Below are 12022 nucleotides of genomic sequence, written 5' to 3'. Positions count from 1 at the left end.
CCATCACTCAGCCCATATGTTAATTACTCAACTCTCCAAAAGCTCTTTCCCTCAACATTCCCTTTGTTTACACCATTCCAGTCCCCTTGACAGCTCTTCACTATTTATCTCTTCATGTGCAAATCCTACAAATCCCTCAAAGTTTGGCTCAAATGCCACTTACTCCAATAAAACGTACCCTAAGCAATCTTTTTCTTAATTCCCATGGCATTTAATTGGCATTTTTCAATATATTAGTAACACCATCTTATCCATTAGATTTAATTTAAAACTTCTCTAAATCAGAATTAGAACAGAAAAAACATGTAACATAACTTTGCAAATTGTTCTAGTTATGCCAGTGTTCCATGAAATGTTAACAGTTACAAGGGAGGAGATTAAAAGGAAGGATAGTAAGGATACTGTATTATGGAAGAAGGAAAAGATAAAATTATCAACCATGAGTCTATTAAAAAGCATGAGATAGAGGTACTTATGCATATATCGAAAAAATTCCAGGATACTAAGTGAAAAGACAAGGTGAATACAGTCTATTTCTATCATCCTGTTTTTGTAAAAACAAGAAACAAGCAAAATATATACGTATACATGGAAGACAATCAGCAACAGCGACACGACTGTTAAAAGTGGTCACACTTGGCAAAAGGGTACGCATGACTTTTATTTCACATTTTATAGTTCTTTACTCCTTGAATATTTCCCACTTGTTACTTATATTTTTGAAAATATTTAAAATACATGTTAAAAATCACTGAACACATTTATTCATATAGTTCTTATTATAGTTAAGTTAGCTTGGAAATCAACGGCCTTATATATAGTAGAACTCAAATATTTCATAAATACACCTATGTATAAGCTGTGTATCATGAATTATAAAGAAACATAACAAAAACATCTTTTCAATAAACCAAGCATCTTTTAAAAGAAAAATATTCTCACTCTAGTCTTATTTGTAAACTTCTAAGGGTTTTTAAGGCAATCCAAAGGAATTTACAGGTATACCCAATATCTACTATAGTAAACACCTCTAGCCACACCTTCATGACACTTTGGGTTTTAAAAAAGCAAAATCCTATTTGTAGATCTAAATATTCTCTCATCACTTGATTTTAAGGAATTGAACTTATGTGGTTAGAACTTAGTTTGGTGACCATTTCATCTAGGTTAGTTCTACCCTACTCTTTGATATATTCCTTAAAATGTAAAAAATTGGAGGCAACCAAAATCATACATTTAAACTCCACAATATATTTGACAGTATTCTGTGACAAATGTGATTTACATATTTCTAGCTTTCAAAGTATTTCACAGTATTGTTCTTTGCTTTCTAAGTATTCTTTGACAACAGGTTAGGGAAGAAAAGGTGAACTGGTTAAAAACAACTGCCATTACTCCTACCACCCAAAACTATCATTGATCTGAATTTCGAAAATCCCAATGAAAGCCAAAATACTCCAGTTATATATGACATTTTACTCCTAACAGCAATGTGAATAAGAAAGATCACTAAAGGATGCTAACTCTAAGTTTGATGCCCTGAAGGTTTAACCACCTGGGGTAAAACACACCACACATTAAGATTTGGGATGGATCAGAGGTATGCCTTTCTTAGCACAGTGAGGATCTGTTCACTGATAACTAGAAAACAAAATGTGTTAACATTTTGGAAACTCTTCATGTGCCCCTCAGGAATATAAGTACCCTGATTTTAGGTCACTGGTTCTCAAACCCTCACAGTGCATCAGAATCTAGGTAGAAGATTTAAAAACTACAATTATTCAGATCCCACCTATCCAAGACTTAACTGAATTAGTCTGGGCAAGGAGAGAGGCATAGATTTTTATTAGTATTTTTTTTAAGCTCTACAGGTAATGCTTCCCTATGCAGACAGGAATGAGACTCTCATACATCACCGTACCGCCTATGGCTAAGGAATACACCCACAAACAGTTTTCTAACTAAAAAAATTTGTATCATTCATCATGGTGTAACAGAAACCAGAATCGAAAGACCTAAAATACAGCTCCATGTTTGTCTCCAACTAATTGAATTAACTCATACTACTTGAACTCTCTGGTCCTATTTCCCCATATGCAAATGAGAATAACAATGTCTCCTTCATAGGGCTATTGTGAAGATTAAATGAGATTATATATGAAATTGAAATATCAGTGCTTTCTAGAATATTAATGACCCACGATAATGAGTGAACATTTTTTTTTTCTGTTTAAAAATCAATGTAAAATTCTTTGACCCAGTAATTTCTCTTTTGGGAATTTACATAAAAAGCACCAAGATGAAAGAATGAACTGTACAACAATAGTTACTGCAACATTGATTGTAGAGGTTCAAAAAGAGAAAATGAACAACCTACACAGAACTACAGAAAAATGGTTTAGCAAAATAAAAAGACATGCACTTGGGACCGGCTCAGCGGCATAGTGGTTAAGTTCACATGCTCCGCTTCAGCAGCCCAGGGTTCTCGGGTTTGGATCCCCGGCACAGACCTACACACCACTTGTCAACCCACGCTGTGGCAGCGTCCCACATACAAAACAGAGGAAGACTGGCACGGATGTTAGCTCAGGGCCAATCTTCACCAAAAAAAAAAAAAAAAAAAGCCGTGCACTAAATATTACAAGTTATTTATTCAGTTATATGTAATACAGTAAAATGTCCATGACATTAAATAAAAATACCAAGTTGCCTAAGGTGTATCATATATGATCCCATTTTTGTTTAAAAAAAAGAAGAGGGGCAATATATATATGACTTTGTGTTGAGTATGAAAAAATAAACATCTAACTTTAGCAGGAGAGGAGGCGCTGCTGGCTTTATCTTTGTATTTCTGTGTTGTAAGGCTCGCTGAAGTCAGCAAACTAAAGTTTTTCTGAAAAAGCCCTATATTAATACAGTTTAAAGGCATTACAGTTTAGAGGCTTTTTAACAGAAGAGAGTACAAGTGATCTTGTGTTATTTTCAGTTCATATTAGTACTAGGTTGAATGTCCAACAATTGAAGACTTATCTCATATGGCTATCTAGTAATTTTCAATTGTTACACATTATCAATTAGAATCAATATAGCACCAAGGAGAAATAACTTAAGAAATGTTAATTAGGTTGTAACAGAGAATTAAAGGAAGCCATTTGAATGCATGGTCTGAGACAACTGGAAAAAATAAACAGCAGACTTCAATGCAGTTTTATACGGATTTTTTTCTTTAGACCAGAATTTTCCAAAGCATGTTCCTTAATCACCAACTCACAAAGTTCTTTGAAATAAGAGGCTCCTTGTCTAATACATTTAAGATATGCTGCTCCCCAGCACCCACTTGTTCTTTTGCAAGCTGACCACTTGGTCATTCTGGAATTCATTCTCTGTGTCATTAGCATAGTAAAGGCTCTGAGAAGTCCTACAATTAAAATTGCTTAACTATAACCCAGTATTATAACTTTTTTCTGTAAATATGTTAACACAAAAGATTATTTTGAGAAGCAGTATTTCTAGTCATTTCCAGAAAACAAAGAAAAATGAATGAGTTGTATAACATAGCTCAATTTTCTTAACTTTTGTCTAAGAAAAGCCATAACTTATAACAGTTAAAAGTTTTAAAATGTTTAGTTTATTATGACTATTATGAATAGTCTAAGAAAAAATATATGAGCTGTACAAGTCTTTGAATTAAATAAAAGGAATCTTTTGGATGATGAATATGAATTGTGATTTTTCTTTTTGTGAGGAAGATCAGCCCTGAGCTAACATCCACACCAATCCTCCTCTATGTGCTGAGGAAGACTGGCCCTGGGCTAACATCCATGCCTATCTTCCTCCACTTTATATGGGACGCCGCCATGGCATGGCCCAACAAGCGGTGCATCGGTGCGCACCTGGGATCCAAACCCGGGCTGCCAGCAGCAGAGCGCGAGCACTTAACCACTACGCCACAGGGCCGGTCCCTGAATTGTGATTTTTAAAGTTCCTCAAATATTCAAGAAGAAACCTTGAATTGGTGATCATTTGTTTCCCAATAACTTTAAGTGAGATGACCAAACCAATTTCCTAAGTACACTGAAGTTTAAAAAAATATTCTAGGGCTGGCCCAGTGGCATAGTGGTTAAGTTCACGTGCTCCACTCTGGCGGCCGGGGGTTTGCAGGTTTGGATCCTCGGCAGACCTACACATCACTCATCAAGCAATGCTGTGGTGGCCTCCCACATACAAAAAAATAGAGGAAGACTGGCAGATGTTAGCTCAGGGCGAATCTTCATCACCAAAATAAATAAACAAAAAACAAAATAATATTCTAAGTTGCTGCTTAGAAAACAACAAAATAACCAAACATCTAGACTGCAGTGTCTGAAAAGAGAAACCAAATCTATGTTAGTTTCCAGGAGTATTAAGTCGTATACCAAAAAAAGGGTCTGTGGTAGAAATATTCTTCAGTATAATTTAAATGAAATTTACGCTATATTCATTTAAATAAAAATTTTTGGAAGAAGGCACACTCTTCTATATATCTCATAAGAAATATACACAATAAAACAAAAACTAATCTTAGGAAAATAACAAAGCAAATATTGAATAACAAAAACAGTAAACTCGAAGTTTAACTTCAGAAGATACAAAGATAAAGGAGGGAAAACATACAATTCTCACTATCCATAGAAAGAAATCATACCAACTCCTTGGAGGCAACCTTATTTCTTAGCACTAAGCTTTAAAAGAAATTTCTTATATCAGGTAGTATGGAGGACACAGAGTTGTAACATAAAATATCTTCAATGACATTCTCCTAACAGATCCAAGGTTTCACAATCTCATTTTTATAGTCAGTCCCTCAAGGAAAGTCATGTACCTAACTCCTAAAACAATCAGGGAAAGCAATTCCATAGTAATTCTGTAAGGGTTCCTGGACAATGTGGTCCAAATCTTCCTAAATTATAATCTTGGATTTCCAAAGTCTTTCAGGATTGTCCAAATTATTATTATTTTTTGTGTGTGAGGAAGATCGGCCCTGGGCTAACATCCGGCCGATCTTCCTCCACTGTATGTGGGACGCAGTCACAGCATGGCCTGACACAAGGTGCATCGGTGTACGCCGGGGATCTGAACCTGGGCCGCCAGCAGCGGAGCGCGCGCACTTAACTGCTCCACCACGGGGGCTGGTCCCCAGGATTGTCCAAATTAGATAAGGCCCTTAAATCTGATGGGCCCCTACCTATCTCTCCAGTCATCTTTTCAGTTCTCCTCCCTACCTCCACTTTAAGTTTTGCCATTCTCCCCTATCAGGGTCGCTACACATTCTAATCTTTCTGGATGAATGCCATTTCACTCATCTCTTGACTAAATTAACTTCTCTAAGTCTTTTGAGACTCACCTCTACCTCTCATGGAAAGCTTTTCCCGACCCCTCTACCTATGTGAGTCCAAAGCACTGTTGTAACACCACCTCCGTCGCATTTAGCGAGCGTACTGCACTATAATCACAGGTTTAATTATCTTCCTCTCCACCTTACTATAAACTCCTTAAGAACAAGAATCATGTACAACCAACATCTAAGGACAGTCTGGCACACAACAGGCCTGCAAACCTCAAAAAATGTGGACAAGTTTCTAATACGCTAGCTTGATTAAAGGTTACAACTTAGAATATCCAGAGTAACAAACGGACTCAATGTTCTTCAAGTAATACTCTATGAATATTTTCTCAACCAGACTTAAAATAAAAATTAGCAAACAATTTATCTTTGGCAAATCCTAGAGTACTCCTACTTTTGGCACTGTAGGAGCCACACAATTCAGAGAGTAAATAAAGGCACCTAAAACTTTCCTTTGGATGAAAAGCAATCAATTACACTTCAACTGCAAGGTGATCCAAGAAAACATCTGTAGGCAAAACCTGGAGCTATCATCCTCTCTAAACTTCAAATCTTAATTCTGTTTATGCTGAATCAGTTTAAAGATCTGAGTTTTACCCTAGAAAACAATGTTTTGCATTTAACCATGCTAAAAGTGCTAATAAAATACTATGTAGATATTAATAAATGACCTGGTCACCAAAATGGAAGACGCAAGTAGCTCCTCTATCTGTATATAATTCTTTCTTGTATTTAACAAAATCATATAATATAAATAGAGTCCATATTTTTCTCTACCTACAATTTGGCTCATTTGACTGCCTAGCAAAGGCCTATACTTAGGGTCAGCCAGCCTTTACCTCTCTTTTACCTTCTTTAACGTCTGAATGAATAAAACCAGTTGCATCCTATACAGTCAGTTAAGACTACCTCCCACTGATCCCTAACAAGTCTTGCAGAAACAGTGCCTAAAATCAGAGATCACCACTTTGAGATCTAGAACTTAATACCCTTGACATAGGATGTCCACAATAGAAATCACAAAGATCTATCCTCAAACTAGGTTCTCTACATACTTACTGTTTTTTTTTTTCCTGGGCTAAAAATAATGTAAAAAAGCCTTCCCTTCCCCTCCACACCATTTTTTATGTACTTTAGTAGTCAGCTGCAGATTTTATTCTCCCAGGCACATGTTGAATAGATGGTTTTGTAGTGTCATTTAATAGCCAATTTCACCAATCCCTTCTAGGAAGTAGATTTTTGGAGGTTTTTATGGTCTAAATATACATTTCACTCTAGGTAGGTGATAATGACTGTCCCTTTTTTCTGTCCCATTTGCAAAGTTTTCTGACACTCCAACCACCCCTTCTCCCTTCTCCTTTCACACTTCTTCCTCTTTTCTGCACTTGGCAGATACAGTGAAATCCTGTGATATGCACATAAGGTGTACACATTTGGATGTTTTCCAGTACTCAACTCTAAACTCTTTTATCTCTCCATAAGAAAATAGTAAGAGAACAAGAAGTTACATGAAAATCTGTGATATGTAAACTGAAAATGGACAGGATTACAGTAGTTAAATTTGTAGAGGTGGAATATACTAAAGAAACTATCCTTTTGCCAACATGCTTGAACAATCAATCCTTTTTATTTCTTTAAAGCACTTTAGAAAAATATAAAAAAGAGCCAGGCAAGGGTCAAATGAAACCTTCATTTAAAACAAAGGTCAACGAAAGACAGAAATTTCCATAATTTCATTAAGAATTAAAATGATTCTCTGGAAGATGACACTTGTGTTTAACCACATCTTAATTTTTCACTTATAAATAAGTCGGAGCTTTCGAGTTATTGGAAGAAAAAGTCACTAAGGAAAAAAATACATTAACCTTATGTCTGTAAAAATACTGCTACTTGAAACAGAGAAAAAGCATTTATCATGCATCTACTTATGTAATAATTCTATACAGTGTTTCACTGCAAAAGCCTGAAAATAATATTTCTCTGTAAATTCACTTTTTCCACTACAAAAGCAATAAAATTTTATCTATTTTTTTTTTTGTGGGGAAGATCAGCCCTGAGCTCACATCCATGCCAATCCTCCTCTTTTTGCTGAGGAAGACCAGCCCTGAGCTAACATCTGTGCCCATCTTCCTCCACTTTATATGTGACATCACCATGGCATGGCCTGACAAGCGGTGCATCGGTGCGTGTCCGGGATCCGAACCGGGCCACCAGCAGCGGAGCGCGAGCACTTAACCGCTACACCACGGGGCCAGCCCCCAAAAGCAATAAATTTTAAATGAAAAATATTTTCTCTCTCTCTCTATATATATATATATTTTTTTTTTGGTGAGGAGATCAGCCCTGAGCTAACATCCGCCAATCCTCCTTTTTTTTTTTTGCTGAGGAAGACGGCCCTGGGCTAACATCGGTGCCCATCTTCCTCCACTTTATATGGGACGCCGCCACAGCATGGCTTACCAAGCAGTGCGTCGGTGCGCGCCCGGGATCCGAACCAGCGAACCCCGGGCTGCCGCAGCGGAGCGCGCGCACTTAACCGCTTGCGCCACCGGGCCGGCCCCTCTCTCTCTCTATTTTTTTTTTTTAAAGATTTTATTTATTTATTTTTTTCCCCCCAAAGCCCCAGTAGATAGTTGTATGTCATAGCTGCACATCTTCTAGTTGCTGTATGTGGGATTCGGCCTCAGCATGGCCGGAGAAGCGATGCCTCGGTGCACGCCCGGGATCCGAACCCGGGCCCCCAGCAGCGGAGCGCACGCACCCAACCGCCAAGCCACGGGGCCGGCCCTCTATACATTTTTAAACATAAAAATCACTATTAAAATATTAGCTTCTAAATGACAGAGTTTGAGGAAAACTTTTTCTACCACATCAGAATTCAGAAGTGAGAGAGACAGGAGTTACACTGATGGCAATCCAAATACCTCCTTTATTACTGATAAAGCTACACTGGAAAGCATAATTCAGACGTAGGCCAAGTGGGCTTCCTAACACCACACCCCATAATTATCTTAACCCAGTCACAGGTAGCACTGGACAATCATGGTCCTCCTCCAGAAAGGGGCAGAGTCGCTCCCTAGTGGCTTCATGAAGAAGCAGAACAAAGTGCTTTCCACAGGGAGCAGACTCCCAGAGTGAAAAAGGGATGAACAGTACTTGATCAGTTCCTTCTTAGAAATCCATCAAAGGGAGGAGGTGGGACAATAGGAGCAAGTCAGACTATTTTTATGCCTTCTTAAAAACAGCAAGAAATCTATTACATCACAAATCAATTTACTTAGTTTTAAGTACAATTTTTATCTTAATCACACCTTTCAGTAAAGTGGTCTCAAACTGTGAATGCAAACCAGACAAAGCCAGTTGAGATGCAGACATTCAGATATTTAAAATATCCCTAAGTCTTAAGAACATGAAAAAATATGAAATATTTTTCTATCTTAGACACCCATCAAGTTCAAACGTCATTGAATTAGGAAGTATGCAGAACTTGAGTCCAGGAGACAGGAACCAACCTCCACTCAAAAATTATGAAGAGCCTGTCAGTGTCTATAAAAAGGAGATAGTCTGATCACTGAGAAGATTGGCTTTGGATGGCACACCTCGCCCAAATCTCTGATCACAACTACTACTGGATAAGTACCTACACAGGAAGACAAATTATCTTTGAACACCAGAAAGATTTATAAACTAGTACAGAAAATTTTAGAGAAACAAAATCCTAATATTAGTTATCTGTGTTAAGACTGCATTATTTGGCTTACATACTCGTAATGCCTAAGAAAAACAGGCCTATTACAGTGACAACCTTGTAAGACCAATTTAAATATGGTAGTAATTAATTCTGACTTCTTAAAAAAAGTTGAAATCTTACTAAATACTGAAAACAACTAAGAGAACTTTGGACTCAGACAAATTAAGAAAACCATGTATTAAAATTAACAGTTTAAATTGTTTGAAGATGTTAATAGCAAATCTAACTCAAAGATAAAACAGCTAGACTTGCGCAAATAAGAAAAATGAACTTAAAAAAACCTGAACTTAAAAGCTTCAGAACCAAGATTCTGAAATATAACTAATTTTTTAAATAAGTGTAAACCTTTTCTGCATACAAAAACCTGCCCTCAAGGACACCAAAAGACAATTCTAAATAATTTCACCAAAAATTGGACTTTTAAAGACATTCTTGCAATAAGGGAAATGTCAGCTATTTATGATGACTGTGCAGATGAAGCAAATCATTTTTAAAAAGCAGGACATTAAAAGCCTAAGAACAGAAACGTAGCCAATTAAAAATATTTATCTTTGTATTTTTAACAGGATTCCTAGCCAGAATTCCTTAAATCATCCTCCAATACTCCAGGTCACATGGTGAAGACTCACCTACTAAACACGAATCTAAGCAGTAAACAAGCTTTTAAAATACCTAGGTAACACCCTTTATTAAACTTGTTTTCTGGATATACAATACCTTTACAGGTATTACATTTCTCTTAAGCGTTTAAAAGCATTTTCCTAATAAAGCTTTCCCTAAAAACCTTTACCAAAAAAATCTGTCACCAGTTTTCTTAAGTTAAAATCTCACAAAGTACTAAGTCCTGATTTTAACCGACATGACTGTCTTATACCTAATATATCCGCAATACTCCCCCCTCAAATGTTTAAATACGTTAGAATGAAAAGCTAAGAGAAGTGCGCTCTCCCTAGCTATGTTCTCAGAAGCAGCACTAACTTTTACACACGTTTGGGCGTAAAACTTGAAACAATTTATTTTCCCAAACTTTGGCCCAATTCAGATACAAAACTATTTCTAAAATGTTTGAAGCCTCTAATCTTTTCTTTGGTTTTAATTTACATATTTTTCATAGTATTGAAATCTGTTCCAATAACAAAAACCCAACATTCCTTACTAATGGCACCTAACAAGTCGAACCCAAGTCGCTGTTCCTTTCATACCCACACCTGTCTACCGCAAGCTTCCCCTGGACACACTCGAGCCCTAGAGATTCCCACACTTGTTTTCATAAACCCACTCCTTCCTCCTCGCCCACTTCCAACGCGCACGCTGCTCGGGAGCCACCCGGTCTCTCTCCTCTCCGAACCCAAGCGCTGGGCGGACGGACAGCTCGGTCTCTAACCCAAACCGGAACCGAGGAAGCGCCGGGTGGGCCCCAGCGCCGCGAGGCTGTGGCGTGGGGGAGGGAAGGAAGCGGGAGAGCGAGCCCCCCCGCCCCGCGCCGGGCGCACACCCCCTTCCGGCACCCCTCCCCCTGCATTGTGCGAGCGGGCCCCAGGCCGCAGCCGTCCCGGGCAGCCCGCAGGCCCCGTCCGCCCTCCCGCCGGCAGGCTGCTCCCGCCAAGGCCGCAACACAAAGCCCGGGGAGCCAGCCCCTGCGGCGCCAGAGCGCGGGGAGAAGGAGCAAGCGCCGAGGGACTTACGGGGCTGCTGCGGCCGCGCTGCCTCAGCCGGGGACACCGACCGTTGGGCACACGCCGGCGTCGCTCTTGGCCGTCCTCCCCTTCTCCGCCTTCGGTGGCGGCAATATCTTCTTTCTCCACCTACCTCCCTCCCCCCCACCCCACCTCCTCCTTCTCCTCCCCCTCCTCCTCCTCCTCCGAACCACCGAAGTACCGAGGGTGAGACACAGACACTCACAACAACATGGCTGCCACCGCCGCCTCCCCTCCCCCCCCGCCCACCGGGCGCGCGCAAGGCACTCCGGGAGAAAGGGGAGGGGTAGCACTCACCGCGGTGCCGCTCCCCTCTGTGGCTTCCGACGCTTCTCCCGCGCTCCGGGCGCGAGCCGGTGGGCGCTCTGCGCGTGCGCACGCACTCTGCGCTCGCGCGCTTCGGCCGTCCTTTCGGCGTGCGGTCCCCCGCCCTTACCTTGCGGGCTCGCGGCTGGTTTGGGGCTCGGTGGCGCCGGGGTGGGGCGGCGCTGGAGTTGTGGTTCCGAATGCTGCGTTCGCCTCTGTCTTCCTGCGTGGGGCTTCGACTTCTGAATTCGCTTACCCTCCGCTTCCTCCCCGGAGCTCATTGTTCTGCTACCCCCACTGCCTGTGCGGGTGTTAGCGCCCCCGCCGCGAGGGACTCCTCGCAGTTCGCTTCCTGGGTGCTGGAATCCATGGGAACCGGACAGTAATCAAGGCCTTTAGGTTTCACCGTTAGCCTCTCCCTGCAGCAAGACGCTGGACACGCATTTGGGTTGGAAAAATGAACCCCTTAAGTGGACTGTCGTTCTCCTACTCGTTGCCCTCTGGGCATGTGGAGCCAGCAAGGCAAATTGCCGGCCCGCAACGCTTGGCCGGGGTAAACAGAAAGGAAACTCAGGTCGTCCCCCTGCTGGGCCGGTGACTCCCGCTCGTGGCTGATTTTCAGCACCCGCAGCCCGCCTTCGCCAGGCGCACTCCCCTCCGCAGCTAGAGGCTCCAGACCCGCGCTGCCGTCCGGGCTCCCCGGCTTTGGTAGTGGTGATTCCAGGCTTGAAACCCAACTCGTGGCCTCTCCTTGTCACACGGCTGTAATGTGGTAGGGCACTGGCGCTGTGTCCGACTGGTTCATGGTTTGCACGACTCCTGGCTCTCCTGACATTCTGTGCTTCGGAAACAGAGTTCCTGTAGTTTGCTTATCTTCCTGGGCGA

At 40.9% G+C, this 12022-nt stretch overlaps 1 protein-coding gene across 5 annotated transcripts in view; it reads right to left on the bottom strand.

Moving 5' to 3' along the window:
• Positions 1-11058, bottom strand: part of PUM2 (pumilio RNA binding family member 2) — a 93844-nt gene extending 82786 nt beyond the window's left edge. For 4 of the 5 annotated variants that reach the window (XM_058551735.1, XM_058551738.1, XM_058551739.1 and 1 more), the window contains exon 1: positions 10820-10925. The gene's annotated coding sequence lies outside the window, so the exon portion shown is untranslated. Of the gene's footprint in view, positions 1-10819; positions 10926-11036 lie in introns of those variants that run through there. The other variant, XM_058551737.1, reaches the window with a different exon arrangement.
• Positions 11059-12022: the final 964 nt, after the last annotated feature.

This window comes from Diceros bicornis, chromosome 12 (assembly GCF_020826845.1).
Source record: "Diceros bicornis minor isolate mBicDic1 chromosome 12, mDicBic1.mat.cur, whole genome shotgun sequence".
Taxonomy (NCBI): domain Eukaryota; kingdom Metazoa; phylum Chordata; class Mammalia; order Perissodactyla; family Rhinocerotidae; genus Diceros; species Diceros bicornis.
Note: the sequence above shows the minus strand (reverse complement) of the source record. Positions and strands in the feature narration are given on the sequence as shown.